The sequence below is a fragment of the Callithrix jacchus genome, chromosome 15, assembly GCF_049354715.1.
Source record: "Callithrix jacchus isolate 240 chromosome 15, calJac240_pri, whole genome shotgun sequence".
In the NCBI taxonomy this organism is placed as follows: domain Eukaryota; kingdom Metazoa; phylum Chordata; class Mammalia; order Primates; family Cebidae; genus Callithrix; species Callithrix jacchus.
In genome coordinates this window covers 21,171,043-21,193,673 of record NC_133516.1, presented here as the reverse complement: position 1 = coordinate 21,193,673, position 22,631 = coordinate 21,171,043, and the positions used below count along the sequence as shown (strand labels likewise).

General features: G+C 36.8%; 1 protein-coding gene and 2 long non-coding RNA genes across 11 annotated transcripts in view; 2 read left to right on the top strand and 1 right to left on the bottom strand.

The window, feature by feature from the left end:
• The window catches only part of LOC118148013 (uncharacterized), a 47,795-nt gene extending 39,576 nt beyond the window's left edge, over positions 1–8,219 (bottom strand). For both annotated transcript variants that reach the window (XR_013527216.1, XR_013527217.1), the window contains exon 1: positions 7,603–8,219. This is a non-coding gene — a long non-coding RNA (uncharacterized LOC118148013). The remainder of the gene's footprint in view (positions 1–7,602) is intronic.
• The window catches only part of LOC128929706 (uncharacterized), a 40,661-nt gene extending 21,492 nt beyond the window's left edge, over positions 1–19,169 (top strand). The window contains exon 2 of the long non-coding RNA XR_008476696.2: positions 41–19,169. This is a non-coding gene — a long non-coding RNA (uncharacterized LOC128929706). The remainder of the gene's footprint in view (positions 1–40) is intronic.
• FGF12 (fibroblast growth factor 12) overlaps positions 1–22,631 on the top strand; it is a 584,819-nt gene that overhangs the window by 442,282 nt on the left and 119,906 nt on the right. The window lies entirely within an intron of this gene.

The following is a 22,631-nucleotide window of genomic DNA, read 5'->3' as shown; positions in this document are numbered from 1 at the left end:
CCTTTGACCAACAACTTCTTTGCCTTTACTCCATCCCCAGCCAAGAGGAGATATTAGCTGAGTGTGACTCCAAGCTCCCATGCAGAGAAATCATCTTGCAAATGTCACCTGATCTCTTTGAGCTTCCGTTTTCTCATCCATAAGGGAAAGATGATAAAACCCTTTCTGAAGGGTTACTGGAAGGTTGAATGAGGCACTGTGAGCTGTGTTATAAAATAAATTATTTTAACTGGGCCTGATCTCTCTCTATAATCCCTATTTTGTAAATTCTGCTTATTCCCCTGGTAAGGAGATAACTGGCATTTATTGGACATCTAATCGTACCAAGAGCTGTTTACACTAATTAATATTAACTACAAACTTAGAAATTTGATGGTGTTACTCCAATTTTGTAGTCAATAGGCAAAAGTTAAAAGTGGTTAACTCTCCCACATAATGAAAATAAGAAGAGATACAGCCAATAATCCTACTCTGGGCTGTTTGTTCTTCTTTTCTACAGGCTGGAGCCACGTCTGTGCTGTACCCAGCAAGCTTCCAGTCTGTTCCTCACACCTGTTGTCTTAGAATGGTCGTTATATTTTCCTCTTTGAATCATTTTTTTTTTTCATATATTCCAGTGGCTGTTCTTTCTTGTTTTATTCTTTCTTTCATTTTGGCACAAAAGCTGAGATGCTATTGTGTTGCGCCAAATCACCAGTCACGTTATCTATTTGGTTTTTATTGTAACACTTGTCACTGTCTATTGATGTGTTTAGCTAGTTACTAATGAAGTCTTTCAATAGAATGTAAGTTCCAGGAGACCAAGGATCTTGTCTATCTTGTCTGGTCCTGCATCCCAGCACTTAGAATAGAGCCTGGCATTGTAAATACATAATTAATAACTCTTGAATAAATAAATGAAGGATGCTCAGCTATTTCCCCAAATCTATTTTCTATCATTTGAGACTGATCAAATCATTTTAAATATAACCTTCAGTTTGCTGCATGATGATCAGTGTTTTCCTTGAATGTCAACTAATTTCCTGGAAAGGTTTCTTGGTGGTAATAGACTTGAGTATCAGCGAGAGCCATAGCAGGATGTCAAAGCACTCGGACATGGGGTCTCTTTTGGTATCGTGAATGGCAGTTCTATGATAAAAGTTACACATGAGAGCTTCGGAAATATTGAAGACATTTAAAATGCAAATAGACTGTTTATATCTTGAGTTCACAGTGTGCAGCCAGTCTTTAAAGTGCCATTCCAAATAAAAAAATGGATTTAGAACAAGGGTCCATGTGCCTTGGTAACCAGCACAAGCTAGTTTTGGGATAGAGTAAAATTTTGTCTACTTTGATAGTGAAAAGCCATTAAATAAGAATTAATTTGAGCTCTTTTGCTTGAGTCCATTTATCATTGCCCAAATCCTAATTATGAACACTTTATAGTTGATGATTCAAGAAAATAGGATGGCTATGGATGAACTTCCAGGCTTTCAATTGAAAATGTGGAATCATAAATTAAAAATATCATTTGGATTTTAAATATAAATTACATCTGGATATCAGCTATGACAAAAAAGCATACTATAATTTAGTTAAAATTTTAAAAATTAAGCACAGGCAAAAAAATCTAATTTTGTAGGACTATTCATGAATCCTTTGGGAAATAGATACAATGTTTTGTCTTTTGCTTAAATGATACCTAGATGGTTTATGTAATTGTGCTTCAGCTTTGACAGTATTTCTTGATGTCTGTGTTAAGTGTATTCTGCATTAACTGCTATTAATTGCCCTGTTTCCTGCTGTGAATTTGTTTTTTCTGTTAGGTAATTGTATTTTGTGAATGGTGCATCTTTGTCACACAGAGTAGCATTGTGGTTCACAAACTAATTTTTTCCCTGGCCAGAGATTGCTTGAAAACTTGTCACTTCTATTAAAAGTTATGCCTATAATGAACATCCCAAGTCCTGAAGCAATTTTGGAAGATATTTTTTATTCTAAAGCCTTTCCTTCAACTTATTTCTAGGAGTGATTAATGCCTTATTAAAGAGTAACTGACAATAACTACATTTTCTTGATAACTGAGTTTGTCAAGGAAAGTTACTATACCAGGAAACCCTTTTTTGGCTTAGGCTGGGTTAAGGAAGTATCTTTTGTCTGTGCTTATGCTCTAAGGTGCTTATATTTGTTGTAGCATTTTCCACTTTAAAAAAAATAAGGTAATGTATCCCTTTCCACTAGTAGATGGTAAGCATCTCAAAAGCAGATGATCCAGATGCCATGTCAACCTTTGTAAATTCAAATTATGGCATAGTTCTTGGCACACAATAAGTATTAAATAAATAGTTGTTGAACTTGAAACCTAGGTGATTTTAATTTATACTCTCAGAGACATTTAAGGTTTTGCAGTTATCTGCCCGTCCACTGAAGGACCCCAGTCTACTTTGGGGTTAGTGGTCTTACTGTTTTGGCTAGCTTTTTAAATGTAATCTATTCTCACCTGCACTGGCTTTCTGAGCTTTTCTCATGATTGCAGATTCTAGTCTTTGATGCAGCAGACCTGATAACTAAACACACTGAAACACTAAGCTAAATTTCACAGATTGTTAATCTCTGAGCTGAATAAAGCTATATGCTTAGCGTTGTGTTAAGTATCATGATGATACAAAGAAAATACAAGACACAGTTCCTCCCTGATTTATTTGGAGAGACAGTATTCAAAAAGAGAATACAAGTGGAGAATGAGATAGTATAATCAGCAGTGACTTGTGAAGTGTAGATGAGGGTAAAGAAGTGACACTAACGGAATTGGTAAATAAAGTAAGGTTCATAAATTATTATGATAGGCTACATGATTGGTTCTAAACCGTGAAAGTTAAGCAAAAACAAACAGGGTGATTGACAAGATTTATTTGGAGAAAAAGATTTAGTATAGTCAAATGCTGTATTTTTCTCATTTTAGGCCTGGTAGTCTTTAATTTATTCTGAGTCATTCAGAGAATTCCATTTATGTTTTATCATTATTTCAGCTTTTATTTCAAGTTTGTAAATTGTCTTATCATTTTAGAAGTGGATAAATGTTTTCTGAAGAAAACATTTTGAACGGAAAACGTATTTTACGGCAACACTTCTGTACATTGTAAGTGTGCATGCCATGGCTCAGCAGCAGACATATAATGTCTTAAAGTTTCCCATAAGTTATCAAAACCCTCCTCTGCTATCATGGAACTTTGTAGTATTTGATCACTTGTTGATAAAAATGAAGATAATTAAACAAAAATCAATCTCAAGTGTATACTCAGAACAACAATAAACCATTATCTTAAAAGTTTTATAAATATTAATCAGCATAATCGATCAAATAATTTCTTTCTGCATTCAGTATGAATCAATTTATTCCATTCTCTCTTTTGTGCCTTTTTTGGAAACCATTTAACATTTCCTTGTTGAAAACCTCTGTATCTTCCAATTGTGAGCGTATGTAAAACAACCAAAACTGGTCATGATCCCAGAAATCAATCAATTCAGTCAGATTGCAGATCTTTCTGAGCAACTGAAAAAAAAGGGTAGCAGATTTCTGCCTGTTTTAAATTCTCCACAACTCAGTAACACCACCTTACTCAGCACTTAGTAACGCTGAATGGAAATAGTGAATGAGAACTCTTCCAAACAGAGTCTACCATTGATGCATATTAGAGTTAGAGGGTTTTTTGATTTGGTAAGGACCTTTGGGAGGCTTAATAACTCCATCAGAAAAGTAACCTCTCTCTGATGGGTGCCAACAGCACATGTAATAGAAAATTTAACCAAAACTCTGATGATATACAATTCAGAGCTGTAGGACTCATCATTTTACTCCTTAGCTTTTTAAAGTTCATATTGTAGCAAAAGTATATCTGTTACTTCAATATTCAGTTATCATCTCCTTATTGAAATTTTCACTTGCTTCAGAGAAATGAATGGCTGCCTTTTTCTAAGCCTGCCATTCTTTGCTTATATAAGTTTGATATATTTTTGTTTAATTGAATGTGTATCCATTGCTCCTAAACTGCAGTCTCCTCAGGGACAGGCACCAGGTTATGCTAATTTTTGTATCTCCAGCACATTGTAAATACTCAAACATTTGCTGTCATAGTTAATGAACACACTATTAGTTGACTTGATTATCTTTGGTTATTTCCACCAAAACAAGATAACCTTGGAATAGTCTAGAATACTCTCACAGTAGGATGGTATTTATTTTACTTCATGCAAGAAGTTTTAATTACTAAAGGCAGCCATGAAAATAATTTTAGCTAGACCTAAAACGTGGTTCACGGCAGAAACACCAAAAATGAAAGTATAATTAGTTTTTTGGACATTTCAATTTCATTAGAGAGGATAGGAAGTACACAAGAGCTTCAAAAGTGAAAAGAATGTCAGGTTATAATGAGAAAATGAATGACAGTAACTGAACTATGACAGATTCTTAGAAAAATGCTTATTTACATAGGCCAGTTTTGAAAAAACAATGATATTTAATTTACTTATGTTGCATTCCCTGTAATAAGCTGATATTCTTCATAAGTCATTGATCTGGAAAAATCAGTTCTTGACATGAAGGTATTTTCTTGAGATTGTAGTGAAAAGGGCATGAGGTTTAGACCCAGGAGCCTTGAATTTTAGTATTGGCTTAGCCCATTAGAAATAATGTGGTTATGGCCAAGTTCCTTTATTTATTTGAGGCTTATATATTTCATCTGTAAAATGGAGATAATAATTCTGCTCTGACAGGTATTAATTGCTTATCAACTACTAAGGGTAATGGGAATTAAATTGGCAGGAGATCATTTATATTACATTTCACGTCATAGGGCATCAGTGTACTCAAGGCTTGAACATCTGAATGTGTCCGGTCATAGTAAATCCCAAATAGTACTTAGTATACAATAGCTTGTTATATGTCTCTGTAATGTGTCTTTGAATAAAGGCTATGTCTCCACTTGTACATCGGTGGAACCTAACTAGAGTAGCTCCTGGGCAGTCCATTCAGCTTGTTGAATGTAAATCCCAGTAACATACATAACTTCAGAGTCACCAGCAAACTGATATGAGCCCAGTGTTTGCTGCATAACACCAGGGCCAATGAGTTAAAAGTCCAGCTTCCCCAATAGTTTTCTAGGTGACTCCAGGAACTCATTTCAAGACTTCCAGCCTGATGATTCTATGACTTTATGAAAGCCAATATATTACATTAGAGCCTGCCTAGATTTCATTATTTTCTGAGTTATTGGGAACTTGAGATTAGGAGTTTTGTTTTCTTTATTCTCTAACTCTATTGATTTGCCTTGAGAATCATGACAAACATTACTCTCTCCCTGTGGTATGGTAGATAAAAGGCAGCTCTGCAGTGTGACCTGCTTCTCAAAAATCAAATCGATCAATACATTTTGTTCTTCCTTTTTTTTTAAAATCTCCTTTCTCCTCTGTCACCATCTCCTGCATTTAGCTAGAGTCTCATATCATTGGGAAGCCAAATTGCAAAGGTAATATTATGTTTTTTTACATTGTTGTCTGAAACTTCTGCTGTAAAGATTATTTGAAGACAGAATGAGATATAGCAGCAATTGGGGCATATTTTAGCAGCTATCTCAAATAATTTTATTAGCCAGATTTCCATTTAAGAATATTAATTGAGCCAGGCATGGTGGCTCACATCTGTAATCCCAGCACTTTGGGAGGCTGAGGTGGGCAGATCATGAGGTCAGGAGATGAAGACCATCCCTGCCAACATGGTGAATCCCATATCTACTAATACAAAAATTAGCTGAGCGTGGTAGTGCACGTCTGTGGTCCCAGCTACTCGGGAGGCTGAGGCAAGAGAATTGCTTGAACCAGGGAGGCAGAAGTTGCAGTGAGCTGAGATTGTGCCACTGCACTCCAGCCTGACAACAGAGTGAGACTCCGTCTCAAAAAAATATATATATTAATTGAACGTCCACAATGGGCAGGGTGCCTGTGCCCTGTGATCATCAGCATGTCACCAAAAGCAAAATGCAAATATTCCATGATCCTCCTCATCAAGAACTTTGCAGTGTAAAAAGGATGTTGAGGTTTAGAGTAATGATTTTCTAGGTTCCAACTAGTAGAAAATAGGGACAAGAGTGTAAATTGGGATCAAAGTACAGTTTTATTATTAGCGGTAAGTGTCTAGCAGCTGGAAAAGCTGCAATGCAGAATTCAGTGTTGCTCTAAGACAGACATGAAGGATTATTTCTGAGTCTCTGAATTAGACCTCAGCGTCTACCTGTGGAGAAAGCTGTGTCTGTAAGTAATCCCAAATGCTCTTATGCATTCAGCTTCCTGGAGTTCGTCTGGTAGAGCGGGAAAGAAGGAGAATTTCAGGCTTTTATGCATGCAGTAAGATGAGAGAACCTGGGCTCTGTTTTAGAAGTACTGAGCACATGGGAATAGGAGGGAAAATTATTTGTGGCTATGCAAGTAGTGATATAAGATAGCGTTTCTCCCACCAACCACTCTCTCACCACCTTTGAACCTATATGGCCCTGTTCATATTTTACATGGCCCAGTGAACATCAAGGTTTGACCAGTGAGATTACTTACATCTCAAATGGAATAAAGATGTAGGGGGAGTGACTGAAAATTGGTTTCTCTGTTGGTGGCAAAGGAAGTGGTGAAAATTTACCTTTCTTTTTTTTTTTTTAGACGGAGTCTCACTCTGTCACCCAGGCTGGAGTGCATTGGTGCTATCTCGGCTCACTGCAACCTCCGCTTCCTGGGTTCAAACTATTCTCCTGCCTCAGCTTCCTGAGTAGCTAGGATTACAGGCACGCGCCACCAAGCCTGGCAAATTTTTGTGTTTTTCTAGTAGAGACGGGGTTTCACCATCTTGGTCGGACTCTTAACTTCGTGATCTGCCTGCCTCAGCCTCCCAAAGTGCTGGGATTACAGGTGTGAGCCACCGCAGCAGCTGAAAATTCTCTCCCAACCAGGAGTGATAACATCTGTTCACAAATAACTGTTGTAACTACAATCTCCTAAAAATCAAAGTCCTATAGCTATTTAATTATATGTGTGTAGAAATTTTTAATCCTTTCGTGAATAGAGCTGAATATAAATGATCAAATAAATGCGTATGCTCAACCTCATCCTTTAATGAAGAGTTTAGTTGCCTCTCTGATGTCAAAAATTTAATAAAGATAATATTTGTTTTGTTTGGAAAGAAAACAAGTTGAATCACAACTGAAAAAGAACTTTTCATACATTTATTACTATTATAAATAACATAAATGATAATAGTTCCTATATACTGTGGTTCCATATATGCTGGCGCCACACTAGGTGTTTTACGGTGGTTGTTTATCTAGTATTTTAGATAACATTCAAAAATACGTTTTATGCCATGTTATGAAAATTGTTTCATACTTGTTGTACCTTTACATTGTTTTTCAAGGGCCAGTCCAAGAGCCACCTCCTCTGGGAAGTCTCTCTTAGTTTTCCCTCACATACATCATTTCTTAATTCTAGGAAACACTATAATACTGCTTGCAAAACATGGTCATCCCTTTTTCAACAGCCCAAGGCATCCATTTTATCTGTTCATATCTTTCATGTCCCACTTACCTCATGGGCAGAAATTAAGATCTTCATGTCTTTTCACTCTCCCTGAGCAATCACATCTAGTGCCTTCTGTACAGTATATACTCCTTATGTAATTTCTGTAGACGTGAAACTATTCAAAAGAATGAACTTATTTATTTATTTGAGATAAGAGTCTTGCTCTGTTACCCAGGCTAGATTGCAGTGATGTGATCTCGGCTTACTGCAACTTCTGCCTCCCAGATTTTAAGTGATTCTCCTGCCTCAGCCTCCCAAGTAGCTGGGATTATGGGTGCTTGCCACTACACCTGGCTATTTTTTTTCCTGCATTTTTAGTAGAGACGAGGTTTCACCATCTTGGCCAGGCTGGTCTTGAACTCCTGACCTCATGATCCACCCGCCTCAGCCTCCCAAAGTGCTGAGATTACAGTCGTGAGCCACTGCTCCCGGTCAAGAATGAACTTCTTAATGTGGGAAATCATATTGTTATATATGTGTTTATATATAAATATACATATACATATATTTATATTTATATATAATGGGTGAGGCATGTATTTGTTATGTTTTAGGTAAGCCCTGGATACATTATACTCAGAGGACTACCCCTAATCCCTTGACCTCAGTCCTTTGGGATATCTGAAAACTATTTGCCCATTTGTTGCTAAGTGCCCAGGCTGAGGTCACAGTGCTACCTTCAGCCGCATGGAGACACCTGTGAAGTCATTACACAGATTATGTGTCTAATATAGGGCCTCTCAGAGGTGTATATCAATCTCAACTTAATGCCAGGCCACAATATCTTCACACATGAATAGTGTCCCCCAAATTCATGTCTACTTGGAATCTCAGAATGTGACCTTATTTGGAAATAGCACTCTACATATATAATTAATTAAAGACCTTGAGATGATGTCCTACTTGATTCAGAGTGGGCCCTAAATCCAGTGACTAGTGTCCCTGTAGGAGAGTCGCAGAGATACATAAGGAGAAGGCCGTGTGAAGACAGACGCAGAGGGTGAAGTAATGAGGCTACAAACCAAAAAACACCAAAGATTTTCATTAACCCTCCAAAGCTAGGAAAAGGCAAAGTAGGATTCTTCCCTAGAGAATTCAGAGGGAAGATGGCCTTGCTGACATTTTGGTTTCAGAATTGTGAGATAATACGTTTCTGTTGTGTAAGCTACCCAGTTTGTGGTAATTGTAGTGACAGCCCCAGGAAAGGAATATACCCTACACACTGAATGTGAGAGGCTGTAGAAGGTGTTATGGGAAACGCACCACAAACTTCTGGGGCCTCATCATTCAGTGTGGTGAGTAAGCGGAAACCAGCACTTCTCTTGTCAAATCCTTTTTGTAATACAACAGAATTTTAAACAATAAATAAGGCTTCAAAAAAGGCCTCGAGTTTACATTTTTAAGACAGGCTTTCTGTGGAAATATATCTAAGGCATCATGTCAAAGTATCGAACATTTAAACTAAAAATTAGAATATTTTAGCATATATTATTATCCTTTATCCTGTTTCTGGTTTTGTTTTGCACCTATCAACAGTCTATTGTCAGATCCTAGCACTCCAGCTAACTGATTAACTTTGGCAAGTTACTCTTTCTGCCTCAGTTTCCTCATTTGTCAAATGAGCATGATAGTGTCTAGATACAGATTTGTTGTGAGAAAAAATAAAACCATAATTGTAAGGCATTTGGAGCAGTATTTGGTACATAGGAAGTGCCTAAATCTTGTCAGATGGTATAAAAGTTTCTACTCAGTGACTTGAGATTTGCTTTGGAGAGGCACAACTATTGATTTTATAATAGCAAAAGACTTATGTGACAAGAAATGAGATTGTGCAAAATATTTTGTAATCACAGATAATTTTAATGTATGGAGAGAAAGTAAAATATTGAGTTATTTTCTAATTTGGTAGCTAGTAAGTAAGGAGACCAAATACCATGTTTCATATTTTAAACTGTGAATTCTTGTTACATTTCTTATTTAATGCTAAGCTATGACAAGGAAATAAATGTGTTATCTGCTCCATTAACTAAAATTTGTTTGGAAAAAAACCTCATTACATTTGCAAAGTAGGATTCAAAAAACAAGCTGCCAAAACAGCTGTGCAGTTCTAAAAATAATAATAATGAATCTATGTATAACCCCATCACACTCTCTTTAAAAGCACACACACACATTTCGGCTTCTTTGATCTTTGAAATTGTCTTTCATTTTCATCCACTTGAAATGTTATAAAAAATATTTTTTGATTGCATGTTAAGATAGAATTTTTCAAAAGAGTATCTCTTATGTAAATGTAAATTTTAAAAATGTTTCATCAGCCCTACAGCAAGGGTAAATTGTTTACATAATTTAATATGCATTAGCTGCCCACCAACACATATTCTTTTAGAGCTGGAAATCAAATTCAAATCTGGAAGGGACCCTGGAGACTCTAAAGTCCATTTACTTAATTTAATCGACATGGAAACTCAAGCCCAGAAAATGCAATTTATTCACCCCATGCCACACAGCAAGGTAGTTAGTGACAGACCTGTTGTGCTGCCCTCCTTCCTTTTTTAACTTTTTGTTTTATTGTTTGTGATACAGCTGAGTCCTCACGAATTGATCTAGGGGAAATCTCATTCAGAATTGCTGGTATAGATTATGACTTTGTGGTTCACTCCCTATCTCTATGTCACGTGCCTAGTACATAGTACTGTAGGCTCTGAAGCCCAACTGTAATTGTTGACCATATCACTTGCTGGCTGCGAACTTTAATACCTCTATGCCTCTGTTTCTGCATCTATAAAATGGGGAATATAATAGTGACTACTTCATAGGGTTGTTATGAGAATTAAATGAAGTAAGGGCCAGGCGTGGTGGCTCATGCCTGTAATCCCAGCACTTTGGGAGGCCGAGACAGGTGGATCACGAGGTCAAGAGATCGAGATCATCCTGGTCAACATGGTGAAACCCTGTCTTTACTAAAAATACAAAAAATTAGCTGGGCATGGTGGCACGTGCCTATAATCCCAGCTTTTGTAATCCCAGGAGGCTGAGGCAGGAGAATTGCCTGAACCCAGGAGGCGAAGGTTTCGGTGAGCCGAGATGGCGCCATTGCACTCCAGCCTGGGTAACAAGAGCGAAACTCCGTCTCAAAAAAAAAAAAAAAAAGGTATATAAAATGCTTAGAAAAATGGCATGTATTCATTCAATTCAAGCAAGCTATTGATTGTCTTAAATGGTCTCTCTTAGACTCAGTTTCTTTAGCTATGAAATAAGAGATGTATTTATCTCACAGAGAGTCTGTCTAGGTTAAATAAAGTTATCTGTGGGACTGTATATTGTGCGTGTGTGTGTATATATATATGTATGAACTGATACATTAACCAAGCATGGCTTATAAGGTAAAATCAACATACATATTGATTGTTTACCTTCACTGTCCTTTAAAAACTTATACAAAAGGAAAATTTTCCCATGTCCATGGATGAAACTTAATCATTTTTCTTCAAGTTGTAAAACACTTATTCACTTAATAAGTAAATTTCCCAGACTAGCATAACATAAACACTTCCTTTGTTATTTAAATGTTATTCATTCCATGCTCTCATGCACAATCAGGCCCTAACTGTGACATTCTTGCAAGAAGGCCACCAAAAATTTTAGTCACCTCCACTGTCTGCACCAACTGCTATGATTGATATCATTAGGACTAGTTAGAATATGGAGACAGAGGAGCAGGAAGGGAACCAGAGAATTGTTACTTGATTGGTACTTCAATAAGAATGTATTTCAGGGTAGCTCGTCCCTACTATAGTTTTAATGGGTTTTTTAGAGACTTGCCTCTCTAGGCTCTCCAACTGAAACTCTGTCAAGTCAGTGATGATTTCTTACCTTCAAACCATGTTTCCATCATCTCTCGGTTTTCCACTTTTTTACTAATGTAGGCTTTCTCTATTAAAGACTCATTTCCTCTTACCCTGTTCTCTTGGATTGGAGTTTTAAAAGACTCTATGCTGGTTCCTTTTTACCATGTGGCCCATATCTGTTCCTGGAAGTATTATACACTCAGTCTGCTCTGTCTTGACCAGCTTTGGGAATGCCAGTCAGTCAAAATATAGGATGAGCTCTTCGCCCTTGCTTTCTACGTTCGTAGGTAGGACTATATTTTGACTTTGGTGTACTGTGCTTCTCAGTACCGTGGGAAGAAGATACAAAGCTCTCCATGGTCCTATCGAAGCCCTTTCTCTAGGTTTGAGATGAAGGAATTATCAGGCCCTACTCTTAAACTTTCTATGTCTTCCTTGTAGAATTTAGAGCCGTATAATCAATTTCTGTGTTACCTATTTTCAGATTTTTTTATTTTATGGAATAAAATTTTGGAATTCGTATTTATTATTCCCTGATGTTTTAGTCAAGGTTTGTCATTTAAAAAATCCTGTTACATGCGTAATGTCTATCCATCAATATATGTTAACATGGTGACGATTTTCAGTCTTTAATATAGATAAACCAACTGATTGGTAACAGTATCAGACCTTTAAAGGGGAAATGTACGTGTACGGGATGGGAGTTGCGGGGACTGTGACAGCCAGGTCCTCATACAGATGCCAGGTAGTGGACTTCACTGCTCTGAATACATGCAAGGAGGAAAGAATGTTCCCTGTAAAGACCCATGCAAACAGTAGTGAGCACTGCAACACGGTCATAGCTTCTGCAAGCAATGCTCATAGTTACCCAGATAGTAAGAGATTTGCCTCTTTTGGACCAAAAGCTTCAAGTGAAAACCCTATAGAGATCGATCGAAAAGCTGCCCACACTGTAGACCAAGTATCATTCTTTGTTTTCTCTTGAAAACCATCTTTACTGTCTCTTGGTTTTGCAATCACAGTAGTTATGCATATGGACAGAAACAGGTACAGAATGCTTTCTCATTCAGCCAAATAAACGTAATAAGTGGTTTATGACTGACCCTCACATTTGGCTCCCCTTACCAACTTGTGGCTTCTCCCTCCTGGCCTAGGCATATCTCTAATATCTGAATAAACTTGAGGCAATATTTTCACTTAGAAACAGTCTATTCTTTGATAAGAACAGCAGTGAATCATTTTATCAATGAATGGAGAGTATCCAGGCCAAGAGAAAAATGTTCCTCTTCTGCCTTAACGTTCACTGAAAATTATTGACGAGGCAGATTAAGAGGAAAAAGGCGTATACATTTATTTGATCATAGTTTTATATGACATAGAGACTTTCAGAATGAAGACCCAAAGAAGCAGGGGAGTAATTTGTCCCTTTTTATTGTTAGGTTTAGCAAAGTATGGACAGTATCCTGTAGAAATATGATTGGACAAAATGAGTATGATTTAATGCTAATAGACTGAGTAGGGAAACTCACTAAGTCCTGTCTGTCCAGATTTTTCTTGACCTTTCTGAGTACATATTCCTTTGTTCTGAGTGTGGTGAGACCCTATCTGGAAAGGGACTCTAATGACCTGCAGTTAAACAAGGCAGGTCAGATAATTTTTCATAGCCAGTTTTTATACGGAAAGGTGGTAGGGGGCAAGTTAGAGTAGTATTTTGAGGTTTTTGGCTGACTTCAGGGAAAAGGGATTCTGGTTTCTATCACCCACATTGGGAAAGAAGGGTCTAGTTTCTATGGCTAACCTCAGCAAGAAATGGGACTGAGGCAGGAGGACAGGAAAAGGACAGAAAAAGGTGGGTTTCTGAGGCCTTCAGTTGGGGGTAGGGTTTTCTAAGTCACAACAAGAACATTAAAATAAGAATCATTTTCTCATAAAGCACCTTAGTTTGCTGTAAGTTTATGAGAAAACATTAATCTTGAAATAAACTAGAACCAAAAAATTAGTGAATCTACACTCTAAAACTTTGTCAGAACACATTCAAAACATTGTGATTGGTTCTGGATGACGACTTAAACAAACTTGTCTGTTTTACTCAGCACTAAATTTCTGGAATTCGTCTAGGTTGTGTCGGCCTGGGATGTATTCATTTTCCCCATTCATGACCTCTTGAAGTTTGCTCTTGTGAGGGAAAAGAAACTTTAGTGCTTACACATGCTCTATATTGTCTGCAGTGACTGTACAACTGGTGAATCAGCTCTCTTGTCAATGGGGATTTGTTTCCACGTCTGCTTTTTGAATACTGCATATATGAGCCTCTTTAACTCCAAGTCTTATTGATTGTTAATGAATTGCTGACTGTTAACATTGGTAATCTAGAAAACTAAGGGACGTTATTGCATCTCTTGTCAGTAGGTGCTGGTTTTATGTGGAGTGTGATTGTACATACAAGATGCTCCTGGTAATATAATTTCTGTTAGTTTCAGATTCCAGGGAAGGGGATTCTAATCCATCCCAGTGAGGTGATAGTGAGGCAACATCCTTAGCTGGGAGGTTGGGATGTGGAGTGATCTGAACAATGTGGTCAAGCCAATCACGTGATTTCTAACTGGTTATAATATCCTGGAGAGCAAAACATCAAGTCCAAATTCCTTGGCTTGACAGTCATATTTCTTCATATTTTATCCCAAAGTACATTTTTAGTTGTTTATCTTATTTATACTTTACTTAACTAAAAGGGATATCTTACTGTTCCTTGAGCAAACTCTCTCTGTTATTTTTTTTATTGCATTTTCCTGTATTGTTTCCACCAATCTTTTTCGTTCCCACTTAGAAAACATCACCTTCGCAAAACTTCTTTAGTTCTCACAGGTAGATATAATTCAAAAGACAAAATTACAACAGATTTTAGTTTAAAGATCCTATTTTTTTTTTTTTTTTTACCATTCTGGAATCAAGCAATTTCTCGTTCCATAAAATAGAATGACTATATCAATGAGCTGAGCAGAGGAGTTTGGTTTTACAAACAGAAAAGGGTAGAGGAAAACAGAAACAGAGAACAAATAGAAAATTGCTTATTTCAAAGTTACTTTCCTTGCAAAGATTAATGCAGGAGGAACTTTCTCATAATGATAGCTAAAACTGGCCTGTTTGGGGATGTGACTTCTTTCCTGATTGCTTAAAAGGTCAGATAAACAACTTAATTTTGGCTTGGTGGTGCGAGGTTTCAGCCTGAGTGACTCCATGTTGGTTTGTTCTGTTGGGTCTGGTGCAAGAGCTCAGTCTGAACCAATGGTTTCTCTCTCTCTCTCCTTTCTCCTCTCTCCTCCTCTTTCTCTTTCTTGCCAAATTCTTAAATCCTGACTACCCTGGTTTATACCAAATACTTTTTTTGATTAGCCATCGGTGTAACCACATTCCTATTTTTATTACTATGTATAAAATTTCTCAAGTGGGTGATTTTCTCAAGTGGGTTAACAGGTATAGTTTTTGTGAAGCAGGTAAACAGTAGGCAAACATGGAATTTTTGAAGAGCTTTCTCTGTTACTTATTTTTGGTATGGCTTATTCTACACATTTTATATACATAAATACTTGTCACTGAATTTCTTACTGTAGTATTTCGGTAAGTGTGCATACTAAATATGTTATTTTACAAAGGTTCTTGTATTGGGGAATTTTTACTGTGCTCTACCTTGATAGGTAATAATGTAATAGGAAGATTTATTCTAGAATTTCAGTGTATCTCTGGATATAGGAAATAATCTCTATTAACACTGCTTCCTCTTATTTTTTCTTTAGCAGTACATTTAAAAATAGAGTATAGAGTGTTTATCGGATGTCACAAAAGGTAATTAGGATGTGTTAACCTTGAGGCATCTATTTTAGGTTTTATGTTTGCAACAATCATCTTCAGCCTGTATAATTATCTGGCTGATGGTGATCTATCATTTTGATGCTGATGACAGACATATTTCATTGTTTTTAGTTCTACCTTTTTTTTACTCACTCTCTTGACATCCTGAAGACGGAAATCCTTGAATCAGTCCACTGAGCAGGAAGGACAGGAGCAGCAAGCAGACAAACCAGTCTCTCAGCTTGCTGTCTCAAGGTTGCAAATACAAATTGAATCCTTACATCTATTATTTTTGCAAGCATTTTTTAAAGAAAAAGTTTTTAGGAGTGGAAGTAAATTTTCCAAAGTCATGACTCGCTCAGTGTCAAATATTCATTCATTCATTTAACATTTACTGAGGGTATACCATGCACAAAGCCCTAGGGAAGAATATTTACCACCTTGAGAATGGCTTGCAGTCCAGCCACAGACATGGATGTGCAAACAACCAATAATGCCAAGAGATGCTGCATGACTCCTTGAGCTTAAATCTGAATGCATCATGAGCTATTGGTGAGAGGTATAACTCTAAATATGGCCAGCATGCAGGACTATCATAGAGGCTCCACTTTTGTCTGTGCTGATAACCCCGCTTCAGCTACAATGAAACTTAGTCTTTTAAAAAATTTTTTTTAACAAATTTATATTTTGTGAAGTTTTCTTCTTCCTCTATCTGAGTATACTGTATATATTTACCCTTTTCCACTATAATGGAAGCTAAGACAGTAGGAATGGCAGTGTCTCCCAACCTCTTTCATATGTATACATTCAGAGTGCTTCTGTTGGAAGAAGAGAGAGATTTTCATATGAAAGGAGTAAATCCTCTCATAGAGAACTCTTTGCTCAAAACACTTTGCCCAAGTGATAAAACTAACTTGCTCTTAATTATGTGGGAAGTGTGGCTCTGTACACTTCACCTATTCTCTTCCTTCCTTGAAACCAGTCTTGCAAAACTGATCCTCAGAATTTATTCCCACTTTCTTCTCATCTGTCAAGGTTTGAAAAAGAAATGGTGGTTGAGGTAGATGATATATTTTCTTCTGAAACTGGAAGGATTTGTCTGTAAAACAGGTTGTGTCAGTGATGAATGGCTAAGTTTAGCAAATCACAAGTCAAGGAGCATCAGACTGGGAAAGGATCTTTCTTTCTCATTTATGAATGGTTTTACAATGGTTATGATCAGTTGGGCTATTTTGAGGCTCTCCTGGTGATGGAGAGCTCCCTCTCTTTCAACGTGCACATTCTCTGACACACAGGGAAAAATCAAGCAAGTTGGAGCTTTGTGACAAGTGAGCCTCAGTTATCCAGCCTCATCCCTCTGCAGTTTCTTTGTTTTGCTCAAATAGGGAAATATCATTTAAAAGAGAACCAAGCAAATCATATACTCATAGAGCCCCCTTCTTCATTGTTGAGTACTTACATTCATTTAGTGGAGTGTTTTGTCACTTGCTGGTAATTAGGTTCAAGGTTCTGTGCCTGTAATCATGCAGCCATATTTCACTGGTTACATTTTATTTTATTTTAAAAAAGTTTTTAAATAATTTTTTTACCTTCATGAAATAGATTACATTTTCACATAGCAGTTTCACAGAATCAGATAATATGAACACATAAGCTCTGCCCTACTGTTTCTTTGTCTACAAAAGAACAAAGTTACACTTGAAATGAAATGAGTCTTACTTGAAGCATAGTTGCCACAAAAAAGCAGTAACAGTTATTGAAAATTCCTAGAATAAACTGAGTCTGTATGAAATGCTTTTTTTAAAAATTTTGGATTTGTCTCTGAGTGATTATTTCATTTTCAGATGCCTCCAAGGAACTTGGGCCATTAATTTTTTAATGCATCTCTTTGAATTTTGCAAATCAAAACCACATTGAGATACCATCTCACACCAATTAGAATGGCGATCATTAAAAAATCTGGAGACAACAGATGCTGGAGAGGATGTGGAGAAATAGGAACACTTTTACACTGTTGGGAGTGTAAATTAGTTCAACTATTGTGGAAGACAGTGTGGCGATTCCTCAAGGACCTAGAAATAAAAATTCCATTTGACCCAGCAATCCCATTACTTGGTAGGTATATACCCAAAGGATTATAAATTGTTCAATTATAAAGATACATGCACACATATGTTCACTGTGGCACTGTTTACAATAGCAAAGACCTGCAACCAACCCAAATGCCCATCAGTGATAGACTGGATAAAGAAAGTGTGGCACGTATACACCATGGAATACTATGCAGCCTTAAAAAATGATGAGCTCTTGTCCTTTGTAGGGAAATGGATGTATCTGTAAACCATCATTCTCAACAAACTGACACAAGAACAGAAAACCAAACACCACATGTTCTCACTCATAGGCAGGTGTTGAACAATGAGAACACATGGACACAGGGAAGACACTGGGGTCTGTTGCAGGGGAAATAGGGGAGGGACAGCAGGGGGTAGGAGGTTGGGGAGGGATAATATGGGGAGAAATGCCAGATATAGGTGACAGGGGATGGAGGCAGCAAACCGCATTGCCGTATGCAACTATCCTGCATGTTTTGCACATGTACCTCAGAACCAAAAGTTCAATAAAATATGTATTTTTTTAAAAATCTGTGGCAATGTCTAATTGATTGATCTTGGTCCAGTTTTCTAAAGAACCATCCTTACTGCAGGGAATGAGGCCGCCTGCCAATATGCTATCTGAGAAACTCAGAAGGGCAAGAAAAACCTACATATCAATTCAATTTAAATTGAATTTGAGGTGTTTTTGTTGGAATTTTAACATCCTACCTACACCCATTATGTCTCCCTGTTATTCTTCCCATTTGATTAGTGAGTTCTTTTCTTCCCTCCCTCCATCCCCTCTCTCCCTGCCTCCCTCCTTCCCTCCCTTCCATCCTTTCCTTCCTTCCTTCTCACTTTCCTTCCCACGATCTATTTATCTGTCTTTTCTTTTTTTCTTCTTTTTAAAAATTTCAGCATAGCATTGTTTTTTCCTATAATCTGGAGGAATATACAGGTTATATAAGTGTAGAAACATTTGTCAACTTAGTTTACCTTTGCCGAAATTGTGAAGGATACATAAAGTATAAGATATAATAATTTTCTTATTTTTTTGTGACTTGGTTCATCCAGAATTAGTTTGTCAGCTCCTGCAATGCACTTAACATCTTTATTTCTCTCGTGGTACCTTTCATGAGACGTGTTCACAGTAACTTAGATTGACTTTTTTTCCTTTCTTTGCCAAATGATAGAAGGGGAGAAAGGAGGGATTTTATGAAATGTTGATATACTGGGATAGCATGAGTGGAGAATTTCAAGAAAGTCCGGTTCTTTGCTCATGAATTGATTTAACAGTTACCAACTAAGGTGCAGGAAATTAAGTGCCATATTACATGTAGCCTGAGGCTCCTTGGAGAGAAGAAAAATGATTTTGCTTTTCATTGAGCTGTGGGAAATTGTTCCAAGACCATCAGGAAAAGCTTTATTTCTGTGAAAAAGAACTCTGCGGTCATCAGAGCAAAAGGGCCTTGAATTTTATATTGTGAAAGATTTCTACTGAAAACCACTGGGTGTTGACTCCATTGACCTTGAAACGCAGGAGGATGTGGAATACAAAATTGAAATTATGACCTACTAAAGTTATTCCTTTTCAGTAATACTACAGTATTACAAATATTCCGTGTTCATTAATGAAACACCAAGCAACTAACCTGAATGAACGTCAGTGTCGTTTCTCTTTATAACATAGGACTCACTAACAATTTTCAGACTTTCAGCCATTTATTGAACTCGTAGAAATTTGTCTTAATAAAATCATTTCAAAGAAGAAAAAAAAGAACTATATGTCTGAAGATATTCTTTGTAGTATTCGCTGTAATAGTAAAAGATGGAAACAATTTAAATACCAAATGGTATAGAAATTATTAAATGAATTGACATGCCAAGAGGTAAAGAAATATTCTGTGGCCATTAAGAGTTATTGAATAGACTCTGCAACTGCAGAAAATTGGCCCCCAACCTAGGATTATATAGAGGAACTAAATAATGAGTCATAATAACTATAGCATTTTTAGGCTCTTTTACTGTGTGAAACACTTTGAAGCACTTTACATTTATTAAGCCTAACAGTAATATTATTAGGTAGGTACTATTATTATCCCTACTTTACACATAAAGGAACTGAGCAGGATTGCAGGGTTTGGGATTCAAATGTGGAGAGTCTGTCTCCAGAGATCACATTTAACCAATACTGTGTATAAGATTGACAAATGGCTGTATCTATATTGATTACATCTGGTAACACTGAGTGTAGGTAAAAAGCCAGGAGAATATAGAGAAATAAAGTTAGTTATGACTGCTGAAATTTGGAAGAAAGGCATTTTTAAAAAATTTTCTTTAATGCTCTAGTGTGTGATTTTTACTATTTAAAAATGTTTCGGTAGGGCCGGGTGTGGTAGCTCATGCCTGTAATCCCAGCACTTTGGGAGGCCGAGGCAGGCCAGCAGATCACTTGAGGTCAGGAATTCGAGACCACCCTGGCCAACCTGGTGAAACCCTGTCTCTACTAAAAATACCAAAATTAGCCAGGTGTGGTGGCATGTGCCTGTAAACCCAGCTATTAGGGAGACTGAGGCAGGAGAATTGCTTGAACCTGGGAGGCAGAGGCTGCTGCGCACTGAGATTGTGCCACTACCCTCCAGCCTGTGTGACAGAGTGAGACTCCATCTCAAAAATAAATAAATAATTAAAAGAAATAATAAATAAAAATAAAAATGTTGTTGTAATGTTTACCATTTTCATACAAAGTTCAAACTTTGTAATTGTATTATATTGTTCTTCCATTGCTATAAAGAAATACTTGAGACTGGGTAATTTAAAAAGAAAATAGTTTTGATTGGCTCACAGTTCTGCAGGCTTGACAAGAAGCATGGTGCTTGCATCTCCTCAGTTTCTAAGGAGGCCTAAGGAAGCTTAAAATCATGACAGAAGGCAATGGAGGAGCAGGCATGTCATATAGCAAAATCAGGAGCAACACAGGGGAGAAGCCACACACTTTTACACAACCAGATCGCTTGTGAACTCAGAGTTCACTTCTCATCAAGGGGGTAACCCAAGTCACTTATGAGGCATAGGCCCCCATGATTCAAACATCTCCCACCAGACCCCACCTCCAACATTGGAGATTACATTTCAAAATGAGATTTGGGCATGGACAAACATCCAAACTGTATCAGCCATCACATAGTATGAAGGAAAAGAGCTATCTATCCCACAGAGCCTCTTATTCCATTTGAAAACCCACATCTAGAGGTCTGGTGTTAAGTTTAGTTTTAGATAAAGACCACCACAGCACCCCAGATGGTGAAAGAGTAGATGCTTGTAGAATGAGCTCTTTGTGGAAAATTGAAAGCAGCAAAATTTGCTAGTATGCAGGGCAGAGAAGTGCAGTCTAGGTAATCAGTTTATAATCCTCTAGCCCATGATGCAAAAGTGACAAGGAAAATAGCTACATCAGGCATAGGAAATATTTCAGTTAAACATTAGGAAGAACTTCTGAGATTTCACAGTATTGTACTAGGTGGTATATTCTTGTTTTAAAATAAAAGCTTTGTCTTTACAACTGGGATACTCATCCCTTGGGGGAACAAGAACACCCAAATAGAAACAGAAAGGATTCTTACAAATGAAAGTGGGAGGTGAAGCACCTCATAGAATACAGTATGTGATTTGGAAGGAGAACTATGATTTATGTTGAACTTATTAAAGATGCATTGTGAGAAATCTGTGATTTTTGGTGCAAAATTATCTATAACGGGTTTCTATTATTTTGAATAGCACAGAAGTTATATTTTACAATTTAAAATGTTCTATAAAATCTCTAATATTGGAAGTCCATGGATAAGGTTAGGTAAATTATACTGCAAATTTATGTATGTGCATATGAATATTTTCAGGAGGGTATGGATATCCATGGTTTTAATCAAATGTTTATAAATGTCCACAAATTCAAATTTACTACTATAACATCTCCACTGATATGTTACTGGAAAAGAGAGGACTGGATGGTAATTTAAGTAGATAGATGACAGATAGATGATAGGTAGAGAGACAGATATATAAATGTAGTCTCTTGCATAGACTTGGAGAATCTTCTCAGCCTCTTCTAATGTCGTAAATATTCTCATTAAAAAGAGAAGCTATAATCTTCTTATTAAACTCTCATTGGAAATGAAAATAACTAACGTGTTTCTATGGCCACTGAAAAGTGTAATGCATGAGAATTTTAGATGGGGGCTGCAGCTATATTTTGCACATTGTGTTTGGCATAAAGATGGATCATGGCATTGTAATGATATATGGGGGTTCTTCTTGTAGATGCCATGCTGCCAGCTAGTCAAGTATAGTTATCTAAGATGCATTAATCAACTGTGTAACCTGTGATTCCCTCTCAGACAAAATCACCTCTCCAAGGACTAAGACTCAATTAAACCTACATTGCTTACGTTGGTAACATCTGTTCTTTGCATTGTCAGGAAATCTGTTGTCATTATTTAGAAAGCAATCTTTCAAGTTTCATGTAATCGAAGACTACAGGTGCCAAAAATTTAAATTAGCATTAAACATCTGATTCCTTGAGGCATTGGTCCCTTGAAGCAAATAACCAATGAGAAGAGATTTATTTCCCTTTTATAATTCAGGTTTTTATTGCTTTTACTTTTAACTTTAATAAGAGCTTTATTGAGATATAAATTATTTCATAGGTTTTTTTTCCTGAGTTTCTTTTCCTTTTATTAGCTTTTTAACAGTGTATTTGTGCATGTGTGAAGTGGTCGTGTCTGTGTGTGTGTGTATGTTTAAAGGCAGAGCAAATTGACTTTTGATAAGGATGTGGTTAATAAAGCCATTTGGGTTAGTAATACAGGCTGGAGTAAAATTGATGGAACAGCAGAAAAAAAGTGGAATGTATTCAAGGTTTCTAATTAACCTATTCATTTTATTAGCTATGATTTTCTCACTAAATGCCGCTTTTGATTCTGGCGGTTGCTATTGCTCTGACATATTTTAATTTATACCATAAAGCCAAGTGGAATATATGTCTTCATAGGCAAAATATAGCAGGATATAAATTAGACAAAGTCTAATATTTGATACTCATTGGAGAAAGCCTTTCCCTGACATTCCTGTGACTGAAACTCTCAGTTAACATGTTGCCTATTATTTGGGAAGGCAGTAAACCCACTTAAATACCCCCACTTGGTTGTTCATTTTCGCCTTCATTCAGTTTTTCATTTGTTCA